The sequence below is a fragment of the Daktulosphaira vitifoliae genome, unplaced genomic scaffold (assembly GCF_025091365.1).
Source record: "Daktulosphaira vitifoliae isolate Bord-2020 unplaced genomic scaffold, ASM2509136v1 Scaffold_3, whole genome shotgun sequence".
NCBI lineage: Eukaryota > Metazoa > Arthropoda > Insecta > Hemiptera > Phylloxeridae > Daktulosphaira > Daktulosphaira vitifoliae.
Window position 1 is genome coordinate 25,490,670 of NW_026099574.1, and position 14,655 is coordinate 25,505,324.

The window sequence follows — 14,655 nt, forward strand, 5'->3', positions numbered from 1 at the left end:
ACGCTCTAAATTTCCTGTAAAAATTTAATCCTATCTCTTTTTTCTCTCTTAAAGTTTTATCAACTGTAGTTTATTATATGAAAACATGTGTTTAACCAACTTACAAACTAGAAAATGATTTATCTATCTAAAAAAATTACTGGTCGATAACAACTTTTGGACTAGTATTTTTTAAGATATTAGCACTTTTATACAAGGACGAAAAGAGTAGTGCGATTAAACACCTATAGATACAAATAAAAAGTTCCACATTTAATATACAGTTATTAAAGTATTGTATTAATAACTTCCAAAATCTAAAATTATTAACGGCTGATAATTTTATCAGTTCTATAATTTCCTTATTTTTACATGTTTCAATTTAAAAAACTTCATTTGACACTATATTAAAGAGGAGAGAAGAAGGATAGGACAAAATTGTTTTTTTTTAAATTATAGGTCATAAGATCTGTTAACTTCTGGAAAGAAAAACATTAGAATATGTTTTATACGTATAGAGTTATTGCATAAATAATAATTAATCAATCGCCCTGAATATACATTGTTTTAAGTGGATTATTTAAAAAAACAGTATTTTCGATTATTTTATTTATATATCTAAATTTGAATTGTATTCTATTTCAGTTCTACCTGTTGCTTTTGTATTGAGGATGCAAAGTTCTTTAATAGTAACATTAATTTTTTAGAAATGTATACGAAAAAAAAAACAAGAAGAAATTCCAGATGTTCTCACTGTTACAAAGTTAAATGAAAACAAAGAAAAAAAAATTACTGAACGCATAACAAATAATAAAGATTGCACCCACAACAAAACAACAATTTTTAATGAACTATTGTAAATGTACTAATAAATGAAAGTGTAATAATTATTATGATTAGAAATAAAATAACAATCGCTAATATTATATTTAATACTAAGTATTAGTATTTTAAAATATCAACATTGTTACAACGAGGCGGTGGAGTAATGCGATTTATGAATGCCTAGAGAACAAAAAATAAACGGCACTTCACCTCCAGTTTTTATATTAAAGAGTTAAAACTCCAATATTTTTATAAGTTGCTATTGACCAGGCATTTTCTTAGATAGATCATTATCTATTTTGTTAGCTGGTTGAACATATATTTTTCCATTTTAAAAACTATAGTTAATAAAATTGTAAGGGTCAGAAAGGGGTATAGGAACTACATTTTTTTGAAAGTTATAAAACGTGAGATTTTATTGACTTCCAAAAAGTAATATTATATATTATCATTTTAAAGATATTACATGACTCATAGTTAAAAAAATCACTTTGTAGATATTCCTGGTAAATATTCCACGATGAAGTAACATTCATCACGATATCAGATTCAAAATTACATTTTTTTCTACCCTTTATTTTCGCAATGCATTCTAAAACAACCCGGAGAACTATGCGTAATGCATTACTTCCCCGAGTTGTATAATATCGTTTATTTATAAGGATACTTCGGGTACATATATTTTTGTACTCTAAGTGAATAATAATAGCCTATGACAAAATGATTCTCCATATTTAACTGATACAAAACACGTATGACAAAAACAAAATGTGAAAATGTTAAGCAGCCAAAAAAAAGTAGTTATTTTCACTATTGTTACTATGATCAAACTCGTTTATTAATCAATCGATTTTTCTTATAGAGTTTATAATAAATCCACTTTATTGTTTCCTTTTAAATACTTGTATTTTTGTTGCTCTTAAAAAATGAGTTTGATTCTTATACATTACGCGAAGGTCGTTTTTGAAAGATTCGCATTTATTATTTTTTCGCGTTAGTAATTATTATGACTTCGACAATTTGTAACTTGTAAGTATTCTTTTATACTCGGTACATATAGAGTAAGATTGAAAGTAACACCATTATTGGTAATATTATTCTTCAAAATAAATAACTTCATTTATGTAAAACACAATAAAAACGTGCAATTTTTGAATCAATTTACCGGTAGCTATAAAATAAAAAAACCTTTTGTACTATAAACACCAATAAAATCTGATATTCTTATAATCACTTGTCCATAACTACACATGAGCAAATGGCGATAATGAGGGTTTTTTGTGTCACGATTGCCGTTTGGCAATAAAGAACTTTTTACACGGTAATTCCAATACGTCGAATACTCTCGCCAGTTACAGAACATGTCCAATTTTGAAAAAATACAGGGAAAGTTTTTTTTTTTATTATGTTTAGCTACACTGCGATAAAAGTATTAAGTTACAATTATTATATCAATAATATAGCACACGTAAGAAAATGAAACCTAAGTATGGCAACGCTATAACGTGTCGTTTAAAGTTTCAACGTTGTAAGCTTGTAACGTTAATTAAAACAAAAACAACGTTTTACCGATTGTTCAGTGAAAAATATGCATATCTGTATAACTATGTACGTAGTACATATTATTTGAACGAGTTTACTTCTAAATAGGTATAAGTTATGAAGATGAAATCTCAGTAAATCGGATAAAGCAACAGCGCGGAAATACAATAATAACTAAGGCATTTCGTGGGTGGCCTTCGCCATAACTCAGGCGCATTAGGGTTGGAGAAATATTTTGAAATGACCAACTGCCGAGCAAAAGGTGTAAATTAATAATGAAAGCCGAGTTTTCACGTAATGAATATATATATATATCACATCTACATAATATTAATCGATCAACAATTAATTTTGATATCGGAAAAAAATGAAAATCCATTAATTTGACGGTTGCCAATACACAACAAAAATGATGTACTATAATAACAATTATCAGCCCCAGAGGAGTTAAATCAATGTACCGCTAATAGCGTTTTCTCTGGATAGTATTTATTATTATTTTTATGAACAATTTCATAATAAACATGTCAGCCACTTCCAGGTATTCAATTGTGATAAAATTATGAACAAAACTCTGGCATTTGACAGTAAAATATATTGAGCTTTTGAATGATAAATTGATTTTAACAATATATACACAGTTTTGATTGTTTAATAGTTTTTTAATAAAAAGTAAGACGGCGACGTGATTTTGCTAGTCTCAACATTTAATTTCCATAAGAATTACACGTGTACGCGATTTGTGAATGCAATCGGTATTCAAAATTAAAAATCTATTCTAGTAGATTATATCTCATACATAATTAACCATTTCAACTTAGTGATATTATTTTTGCTAAATCTTTTGTTTGTACGTGAGGTGTACAATAAAAATATTGAACGACTGTAAACAATTGAAATATTTCCATTCACAATCTCCAACTGTAACTTCAAAGTAACAGGTGAAAAATGGTTTTAAAATAGGTATTGTCATAATTTAACAAGAGAATAGTTATTATGTGTGTCTACATTAGTTGACCACTATTTATGCATAAGAACACCTAAACACTTATTGACATTGATCGATATTATTTTGTTAACATTCAAGGGAATCGCGTTAAACTGTGTGTACATTTTAAACAAAAGGTATACTTTACACAGTAATTAATATATCTAGGTTATACCTACTAGACTTTTGCTGACAAAAATAAGCCATTGCAATGTTGACCGTCAAAGCTGTGCAATACGTTTATCGAAAAAACTAATTCTAGAAAAACAATTTACTTTACAACAGCAAGTACGTGCTGCCCATCGATCAATAGTGTACAGATAACATTTAAGATGACAACTTACTTGTCGAACTAGACATTTTTCTAGATACTTCTTGGCTATTTAGAGTAAATTGTTTTTTATTCATCTGCAAATTGATTCAATATTAAAACAACTTTCCCAATTTGTACTCTTGTTTAAGTTTCCAAGTTGAAATTCGTACATAAGAACATGACTCAACCAAATGAATCGATTCGAATAAAAAATCCGGATTCAGAACAGATTATGTGATGAATTCTTTTTCAAACGTTTTAATACGTCCTGAGTGTATATCACTAGCTGTTTAAAATCGAAACAAATTAAATTGATGTTTATAAATAAAAAAATGTCTATCTTATAAATGCACAAGAAAAATTTCAACTGATATTTCTAAGTTAAAAGATTCCATTCACTTTCAATTTTCCTGAAGAATTAGTAACACAGTATACAAATGTATAAACTTATAAATCACTTTTTATAGTAGATAATTATAATTGATGACCATTAACATTTTTTTCAGAAGTCAATTTTACACTCAAAGGAATAAAAAATACTTAGTATAAAGAAAAAACGGTCGAGCCAAGATATTTAGTGATAAAATTCAAATCATACATTTATATTGTTTTGCTCGCAGTTTTCTAAACAAAAATGCATTTTTATTCCCAAATAAATGCGTAAGAAATTTAATTCTAACTATTTGACATTAGAAAATTATACTTGCATTGCTAGTATATTATTACCTACAATATAATTTTACTTTTTACTTTAATTGTGCCATGCAAAAATATACATATTTTTCACAATCCCCACTGTATAATTTAGTAAAGTTAGGAGTAATGTTTATGAGCAATCATTGACGTAAAAGATAAAATAGTGGACCGAAAAATTCTCTGGGGAGTTGTTTACTAAATTACTTACTGTGGCCGTAGGAGGTGTTTTTTGGATTTGAAAAATCCCATTCCATAACTCTTAAAGGTTGCAGCCACAGCATTGTTAATAACTTTGCTAATGACCAAAAGAATCGCATTTATTTAACCGAGCAAAATGTATAATTCCAATTAATTATCAATTTACAAAACATTTGAATCTTTTTTGTATACATTTTTGTGTAAATCATTAAGAGTATCCATTGCCGTACTAATTATAGATATTTGTTATACTTCTACTAACATAAATTAATCGTTCGTTCGCTATAAGTCGTGAACGTAAATAACCGTTACAATCTTTCAAGGTTTAGCAAACCTACAAAAAATAAAGATATAAATATAAGCCAGTTCAATCGAAATTCTAAATATGATTTTTAGTACTTAAAATAATATGACACGAACACAAAAGAATTGATTAGTTAGATTAATCGACACTTTTGCTGTGAAAAGTATTAAAAAGTATTTATCAAATTCGCTTTAAAAAGTTACAACTAACTTAATTGTACACGTGGAAATCTGTACTTTAATTTAAAACTCATCAACTTTGACTAATTAATTAGTGTATAATTTTAAGTGTATTCGTATTTAATTGCCTTATGTTGTTTTTGATGAACCTTTTTCTTTAAAATTTAAAAGGAAATTTGAAAATAAGATCGTATATTTGGAATCAAAGAAATACGTATTAAAAATTCTTAATAAATAACAAAATATAAATTTATAAACAACATTAATTTGTTTTTATTAATGTTTCGAGTTTATTAATTGTAACATAAATTAAGGTGAGTACGGAGTATTAAATAGGCAAAATCAACATTTGTCCGTACTTTTTTTAAATAATTTATTCTTAATACTTTGGCATTTACATTGAACTATAAATATTAGGAAATAGTTTCTCTTTCAATTTTACATTAAATACCTAATCAAAAAAAGAACAAAGAATTTTTTAATTATCTACGTAATCAATTTTAATAACAAGGTGAGTTTTAATAGTCTCACAGGAGGTTTATAAATAAAAGGAAATTTAAATCTTCTCATAAACATTTTCTGACACGTGGACTCGAATGTTATACATTTTATTCTCAAAAGCATTTTGTATTATTTTTCGGAAGTGTATAATATAAACAATTTTCTATTGGCTGTGTTGAATTTGTGATCTTTTGTCATGCTACTCCAAAAAAAAATTAAAATATGGCAGTACAATCATAGAGTTCGCACAAATATATATATATATAAAAAAACACATTATTCGCTTGGAAATCAAAAACGTCTGGCTAAGGTAATACTTCATTTAATTTATGCCAAAGTAATAGAATATAATATACAGTGCCAGTGCTAGATATGCGGAACCAATGTAAAAACATTTTTGCGATGCCTCTTTTATATTTTTTTAGTAAAAGAGACTTATTTTTTGCTCTTCATTTATGCATTTGAAGCCTTAAAGTACGAAGCCCTCGGCAAGAGCACTAGTGACTTTACCCTTCCGCCAACCCTCCTGATAATATCTATCTACTTCCTCTCTTATCCTGTCTGAAACGTTTACCAGTATAAAAAAAAAACAAAACGAAAACTTATTCGAGATATAACCATTTTTTACATTTGGATCTTGTAGACAGTACTATCGTCGTATTTCCCTTTAAATATTGTAGTTTCGTAAGGCATTTCATACATTACAAACTCCGTAATTGTATTAAATGCACAACTACTTGATCAATGGCGTAAGTCATGAAATTTAGGTAAATAACTTTTCAAGTACAATATGCTTTTTTTGGACAGACATTTGATTATTTTTTAAAAACTCAATGAATTCTAAAGTTTTGAAAGACGTTTAAAAATGTCTAGAAGAATGCGTTGTCATAAGAATAAATATGCATCCAATTTCTGATGAAAATTCTAGTTATTAACTTACTGCAGTAACTCGTATGTTTATAAATTGCCGAAAGTCATGTATCTTATAAATAGCGCAAGCTGTAAGTTGGTTTTACTATTATTTAAAAATATTTTCAGATATGTTCATGTCTTGAGTTATATGATGATGAAGTTTCGAACTCGTTGCATCGTGTGACAATAAAATTACAATTCGGACATGTGTCTATCGCTCCTAAGGTGAAATTTCCAATGAGTACCACCAAACGCAACAAAAAACTGAAGATATCTGTAAATATTCTTAATTAATAACCCATAAAGGCTTTTACGCGTTTGTAGGTTTTATTCGTTTTCTATGAAGAATTATAATCATTCATGAGTAAATATATTTAATTATAGTCACTAAATGAATACTGTCATTTTGCAGAAAAATAATTTCTTAAAAAAAAAAAATGTCTTTTTCATTAAATTTTATATCCATTCACTAAACGTGAGTAAAAATAAACCAAATCAAAATATTTCTGAGGATTTTTCGATGGCGATAATGATTTTTATTTTCAAGCATTATCACGTAGAAGATATTGAAATTATAGTGAAAATTAAACTTAATTTTATTCTTAAACTGCAATTGCAAGGAAAACTTTCAGTGAAGTCATATAAATACACTAACAGATTGTACCCCGGAGGTCGTAATGTATCACTTAAAAATAAACAACTGATAATATTACAATTCGTATAAAGCATTACAATGTATGAAATTACATGCCAGTACTTGGTGTACACACAAACTTCTGCGGTGGTTCAATATATTAATGATCAGAATTTTATTTAATCTATTACTCGTTAAAACCGTTTTGTGAAAAATTAAAAAAACCAAGCTTAGAATTCGGTGTTGAATCACTAATTTATAACAACAACGAGCAGACACATAAGCAAATTAAGTGTATGTTCGTCGAAAAATAAATAATTAACTTAATTTTAAAAACAATTGTATATACAATTCTATCTATATTTACTCAAGAACATCTGTATAAAGTAATAGCCACACGTTGCCAATATTGTGTATAGGTATATTATAAAAGTAAATATTTTGTGTGTTTTTATTTTTAAAAAAACGTGTTTTGGCGTTCAATCAAAACGATTTATTCTAAATCAGTATTTGTGTATTAGGTATTTTACATTGAAAGTTGCCGTCAGAATAATCATTATTTTATTTTGAAAACAATATCAATTGTTCTCTAAAGTTTCACATCATGTTAAAAGCCGACGAATAAAAATCACCTGGAGAGATCCAAATGCAAGTGATAGATGCCCCATAGTTGAATGAAATAATACTCTTAAAACATAAAATAGTTTTAAAACTTTTTATGAAAAATCTTTTTGTTAGACAATCTTTTTTGATAGACGAACCTTTGTTATACTTATTACTCAGTTTACCCAACTACAATTTTCTTGAACTAACAAAATCAATTGCCGAAAAAGATAATGACATTTTTGAGACTACCGAACTGAAAGAAAGTGCAATACTAATAATAGTAATAATAAAATGAATAGCGATAAAATAAAATTACCAACAACACAACATAACGGTGTGGTTCTTTTTGGGGTAAGGAAAATAAACCGTGAGTAAAATGAAGGTAGGTCATTTTTGCTCGACTGGATGCAACAGAAGAATTTATATTTTTTACGGCAGGGTAGGTAAGCTTACCTGGTTAACGGGATAGAATGATACGGGACGATCGGACAACGGATCGTCCTTAGACGAGCGGGAAGAGGGACGATTGCAAATAATGTATGTGTATGGTGATGATCACTATTGCAGCGATGGGTACGTGGCCGGCGGCGGCAACTTGAGTGCAACAGTCGTCATGGTTGCGACGGCGGTGGCGGTCCCGTCACGCCGTCACGTTTTGTTCGCGGCGCGCCGTCGTCCCCGTGCGGCGGTAACGGACGCAGTAGGCCAAAGGCGGTGTTGATGAACCGACTGGGGGAGAAGTCGAAACGCACGAAATATGCCAACGGACCTGTGCGATTGTTGTGCGACGGCGGGAACTGTGCCGTTCGTGTGTGCGGACCACAACGCCGGTAACGAGATACTGGCGGCTGCTGGACGTTTTCAATGGCACCAGCAACAGTACCAGCCACTACCGAGCCCGTGCAACCCTAGGCAACGGTGCCGCCGTCTCGGTACGCCAACTCTATCTGACGGATGCGAATTGAAAATTCCCTGAGATTCCAGGGTCATTTTTTTTTGTTTAACTTTCCCTCCATTTTTCGCCAACAACTTTACTGTTGTTTGTCTATAAATTAATACATCACTGAATATATTTATTTGCCTCTAAAGTTTTTCTTTTTTTTCATTAAATATGTTTTTGTCATAAGCTTTCTTTCTTAGAAAAATTTCTTAGCACGCGTCTACTTTAGATATTAGGTTCTGATAAATCATCGATCTTAGGTAAGTAAATTTTGAAGCGAACAACAAGTATAACTTTTTAGTTTAATTATTAATGTGAAAGCTTTTGCAGACGTGTTCTGGTTTCGAACTATTACATGATTGATAGGCTTAAATTTAAACAATACCTTTTAAAAATTTAAAAGTAATAACTTTTTAGTCGATCGATACATATTAAAATTTTCAATTTTATTGTTTTCTGAAAACTTTTAAAAAATTTAGTTATTTTGTTTTGTCATTAAGCCCTTCAATTGGTCTTTATTTGTCATAAAATCAGACTAAAATTTTCTCGGCCTATAGAACAACCATTTAAACTAATCGTCTAGATGAGTACTGGCTCTCGATTGTTTTTTAACCACCGCTGTCATTACTCTTTCTATATTACATTGGATTGGCAAATTCATAGTGTAATATTATCACGGAAATATTGCTATTATAATATTCTATACCGGACGTAGGAAACAACTGAAACTGGAATTAAATTATATTATTTGTATGATACAATGGACTAAATTGTTAATTAATTTTAGATGTTAAAGTTCTAGTATATCTCCAAAATATGTTATTGAAGCGAATATTTAACGAATAGTTCAAAAGTAATTAATTAAAAAAAACACTTATGAAAATTATAAATATCTTATATTGAAAATTACTTATAGAGTAAACAATCTAATAATATATAATAAGTAATATAATATAATATAACAAAAAAATAATATAATATATTATTACATTTTATTTTTGAAACTAAAAAAAACCCATAACACTAGAACAAATGAATTGTGCTAAAGTAATATCAACGTACTAGTTCAAACTAATCAGCTCAAAATATACTTTATCGCGAGTAATGATTTTAAAATATGCATTTTTTTTTTTTACTTTGAAAACTAATGAAAAAAAAAGTTTGTTGAGTAAAATAATTTGTAATATGTTTAATTTTTCCTCTCGCTTACAAATAAGTTGAATTATTTTTGTTTTGAAGCTGTGTATTGGCATGAGGGTAAAATTTAATATAGAATTCACTTATATAGGTCTAGAAACCACTAAAAATCCTAAGTTTAAACCTAAAAAATATATAGAAAAGATGGTTCAACCTATTGATTTTATATGTAATATATAGTATTAAATCTATAACAAAATTAATTAATTCAATGATATTTTTCTTACTTCTAAGACATGTTATATTTTTATTCTAATGATATTGTATTTAAATCAGAGGTTCAAATATTTTTAAAACAATAATATACAAACATTCAATCGTGTACACATTATACTTAAGTTTAGTACAATTTCATTTGTTTCAATGCATTATGTCATTGAAAAAATAACAAATCGTTATTATTTCATTAATATCGTTCAGCAATATTATTTATAAACAAAGTTATTGTTTGTAATTAAAAAGTTTTTTGTGAAACTATTAATCTTATATCACAACAAAAATATTTCTAAGCTATGTTATTTCTAATATACCGACTGTAAATTATATTTTAATGAATATAAATGATATTTCAAGACCTCCAACTAATTAAATAAAAGTAATTCGGCAAAAAAAAATCATTTTTAAAATTACTAATTTACTTAAATTTTAATTTATTTGTGTAATCTAAAAGATTAACATGATTTGTATATTTTATTGAAGTTATTATTATATTTGTTTGATATAAGTTTCAAGTATATTAATAATATATATATTTTAATAAATCAAATGTCGCAACAAAAAACTAAAAATGAGTTATCAAACTGATAGATTGATTAGTTAATTTAAAAAATTAAAAACTATATTAAATTATTGAATTTTTCCTTGAAATAAAATTTCAAAAAATTTCCATTTTATATCTTTGTAATTAAAAATTTTTTGTCTGAAAATTATTAAAATTAATGTTCAGTCCTAGTTCGATTAAATAATTGGATTTTACGATTAGATTCGGGTTTGATTGACAAATTAAGATTTTTACAATCCCTAATTTCATTAAAATTGTTATAAATATAAAAATATGGATTTCATTTCACCTTATTAATGAAAATATAATATATTCTATTTAAGAATACAAAAACATGAACGTGAAAAAAATATATTAGGTTGCGGTTACAAATTTCGGTCCTAACTGTTGAGATGTTAACAAATTACATAATAATTTGATGAGAAGTTACTGTGAACATCACAGTAGACATGTTTATAACAATGCAGTTTAATTAAAATAAAACAAATTAAATTAGAAAGAATGTACAAAGAAAATAATTGTGGGTTATTTTATTCCCTGACTTTTTTTTCTAAATTTATAACACGTCCTTAATCATCAAATTATTAAATCATTAAATTATTAAATACCATTAAATCATGCTTAAGTCTCCCCTAATATACTCTACTTTTAAAATAATTATTTATAAGGAGCAAAAATACATTATTGCTACTTTTTATAACCTTAAGCACTTTCAAAATCTTGTAGATTTGACATTCATTTTATGTTGGACATGATCCATAATAGATATTTTAATAGATGTTTGTTTAAGTTGGGTATTTTATTATTAACTCTCTTTTTTAAAAATCGTGTTAATATCTTGTTTACAATTTATTTATTTTCATTTTATATACCTACATTATACTTATAGAAAATTTATGGCGTTTCTAAAATTTATTCAGATGTCAAGAAGGTTAGGCTAAAAATACTCGATTAAACTATTTTTGAGTGTATAATTTAATTTAACCTAGTAAAAATAAACAATCTGCGTAATTAACAAATTAAAATGAAGATGTATCAACAGTAATATTTAATGGAAGTTAGAAACCAGTTTTTTTAAACATTATTATTTTCTTAGTGGCTACCTACACATAAAAAACAAGTCGTTGGGAAAATACTATAAAAATGAAGAGCATAGGAAAAAAAACGAAATAGTCCATTTTTTTCGATTTTGATCTTATAGTTTCATTTGATAGCTTATTAGCAATAGTACTAAGTAATAGAATCAATTCAGTTATGGATTTTTTCATCTTGCTAATACTAAAACGCCAATTTTTGTTTTAGTATAAAAGTTAATTTATAACTTTGTTTTTGCTTTAATATGCTCTTTGTAAAAATATACAAAAATGGACTATTACCGTTTTTTCATTGTACTCATCATATACACATATATTAACTTATAACTGTAATTGTCTAACTATGAGGTGTTAATTATTTTTAAGTTCATCTCTAATATATTATATGAGTATAAATTTGATTATTTTTAACAACAAAATATTTAAGTAGCTTAAATATATATAATATATAAATATTAGATTATATACAGAAAAATCCGTTTATCATAGCCAAATTGCTTAGAAAATAAAAATAATTTCGGAAATGTATTTTTTTACTTTTTTTAGTTACATTAATTTTTTAATTTTTAAATTATTAATAAATAATACATAAAGTGTCAACTTTATTTTTTAAATTACAGCATACGTATTTAAATATTTTATAAAATAGAAAAAAACTGGTCAATAACAACTTATTTTAGTACTTCAAAGTTACTATAATTTTAATATATAGGCTAAAAGTAAAGCGCGGATATAATTATTTTTATTATAAGATGTTACTCAATCGCATTACTCTCGTATAAAAATATGATAAAAGCAAGAAAAAAGTTTCCGAAATTAATTGTGTACTTTGTGATGGTTATGATAAACGGATCACCGAGTACAATGTAGTTTAGAATATTTCAATAACAAATTTTGGAGAAAAATAATTATCACCTCTTCGTTAATATTTTTTGCTTCCGTGAGAGCTGAGTATTTTACTTTTTAGCTTAGCATCGAAACTGAAATTGTATAATGGTAAATTAAAACATTTTAAATATTAAAAAACCCAGCACAGGGGGGTCGCGGCACAGTGGCGACGTGGCATAGTTGGATCAAGTATAATGATATCTAACAGTGATTAAAATCACTATCAAAATAAAACGCTTCGATGCAAATCTTTAGATAATGTTTAATTTTAAAAAATTGGTGTATTATTCCAAAAGCTACATGATCTGCTAGTTCCTTATCAATATCCTGATTAAGATAAAGTATGTCAAATGAAAAATGTATTATTAAAAAATATTATTTCTCATAAAAAAATTGTGTTGATCCATACACTTTTCAATAAGTTATAGCATTATAAAGTTAAAAATATAAAATATAAAATCGAGAATTTTCACACAAAAATAGCATTTGTTAGCCATTTTCACCACAAAGACAAGCCCAGAGGTCAAATTTTTTTTTTCAAATTAAAGTATATTACATTAGCTTTAATTTAAGATATATATAAAATTGTCAGATCTTCCGGAACACTTTCAAAAGTTAAGTTGAAAAAATTAATTTTTTATGAAAAAGTTGTCATTTTAAATCCTCCCCTGTGGGCAGGTAAAGGGTCATATTTATAAAAACAATATACCAAATGAATGGTAATGATATCATACATCTATATAAAAAAAAAATTATATTGATTTGGTTATTTTTAAAAAAGTTATAGCAGTTTTCAGTAAAAAATAGTTAAAAACTTTATGAACCAACAAAGTATGTTTTTTTAGGGAGAACCTTTACACCTCAACATTTTATCACAGAAGTTACATTTGAAACTTGGTGGAATGTTAGAACATGATAATAAATGTCTGTTCAAGTGAGCTTTGTGCTTGAAAGCTTTGAAACACTGATCGCATCGATGTTGTGGAGCTACACCACATTCTTTTTTTAAATGCCTCATTAGGTTATGACGTTCTTTATAACTTCGACCACATGCATTCGGACAAATAAATCTTCCACTAAAAGGACAAACTGAAAATATAGGAAAATATGTAAAATTAGTTTTTTTTAATTAGAAAGAATTCATCTAATATAGAATTGTAAAAATTGATATCAAGCAAAAGCTATTACCAAAGAAGTTTAGTGAATATTATTATAATTATGTAACTATATACATAAATTATATTTATCATCGTGAATCTATTGATAATAATTTAGAGATAATATGGACATTCAATATATTTATTTTTGAGATTAAAGTAAAAAAATCCATTAATACGCCGTTTTATCTAATTTTATCTTATCATACTTATATTCCTGTCAATGTATGTTGTGTATGTATTTGTCATACAAATAAATAAATATGTAATTTTTGTTTATACGTAGTTTTTAATTTTTAGAGGAAATAAGATTCTTTCTCTTATCAATTAATTTATATTATTTTATATTTAGTATAAACTGAAATGACTAATTAAGTACTACAAACATTTAATGAAGCAATTAATTGCAATTCAATTTTTCTTTTGTGATTTTTATCATTTACTTATGTAATAAATTGTTGATATTATCATTTTTAACAAAAAAAACCCAGCACAGGGGGGTCGCGGCACAGTGGTGACGTGGTATAGATGGATCAAGTATAATGATATCTGACAGTGATTAAAATCACTATCAAAAAAAAACGCTTCGATGCAAATCTTTAGATACTGTTTAATTTTAAAAAATTGGTGGACTATTCCAAAAGCTACATTATCTGCTAGTTCATTATTAATATCCTAATTAAGATAAAGTATGTAGAATGAAAAAGGGATTATTAAAAAATATTATTTCTCATAAAAAAATAATGTTGATCCATACACTTTTCAATATGTCATAGCATTATAAAGTTAAAAATGTAAAAAATAAAATCGAGAATTTTCACACAATAATAGCATTTGGTAGCCATTTTCACCGTGAAGATAAAATAAAGTCCGAAATTTTTTTTTCGCATAATAAAGTAAATTACATTAGCTTTAATTTAA

General features: G+C 26.8%; 1 protein-coding gene across 6 annotated transcripts in view; it reads right to left on the reverse strand.

Annotated features, from left to right (window-relative positions):
- The window catches only part of LOC126903299 (potassium voltage-gated channel subfamily H member 8), a 128,480-nt gene extending 120,216 nt beyond the window's left edge, over positions 1-8,264 (reverse strand). For 5 of the 6 annotated variants that reach the window (XM_050681421.1, XM_050681414.1, XM_050681422.1 and 2 more), the window contains exon 1: positions 8,131-8,264. The gene's annotated coding sequence lies outside the window, so the exon portion shown is untranslated. Of the gene's footprint in view, positions 1-3,678; positions 3,768-8,130 lie in introns of those variants that run through there. The other variant, XM_050681415.1, reaches the window with a different exon arrangement.
- Between the last annotated feature and the right edge of the window lie 6,391 nt (positions 8,265-14,655).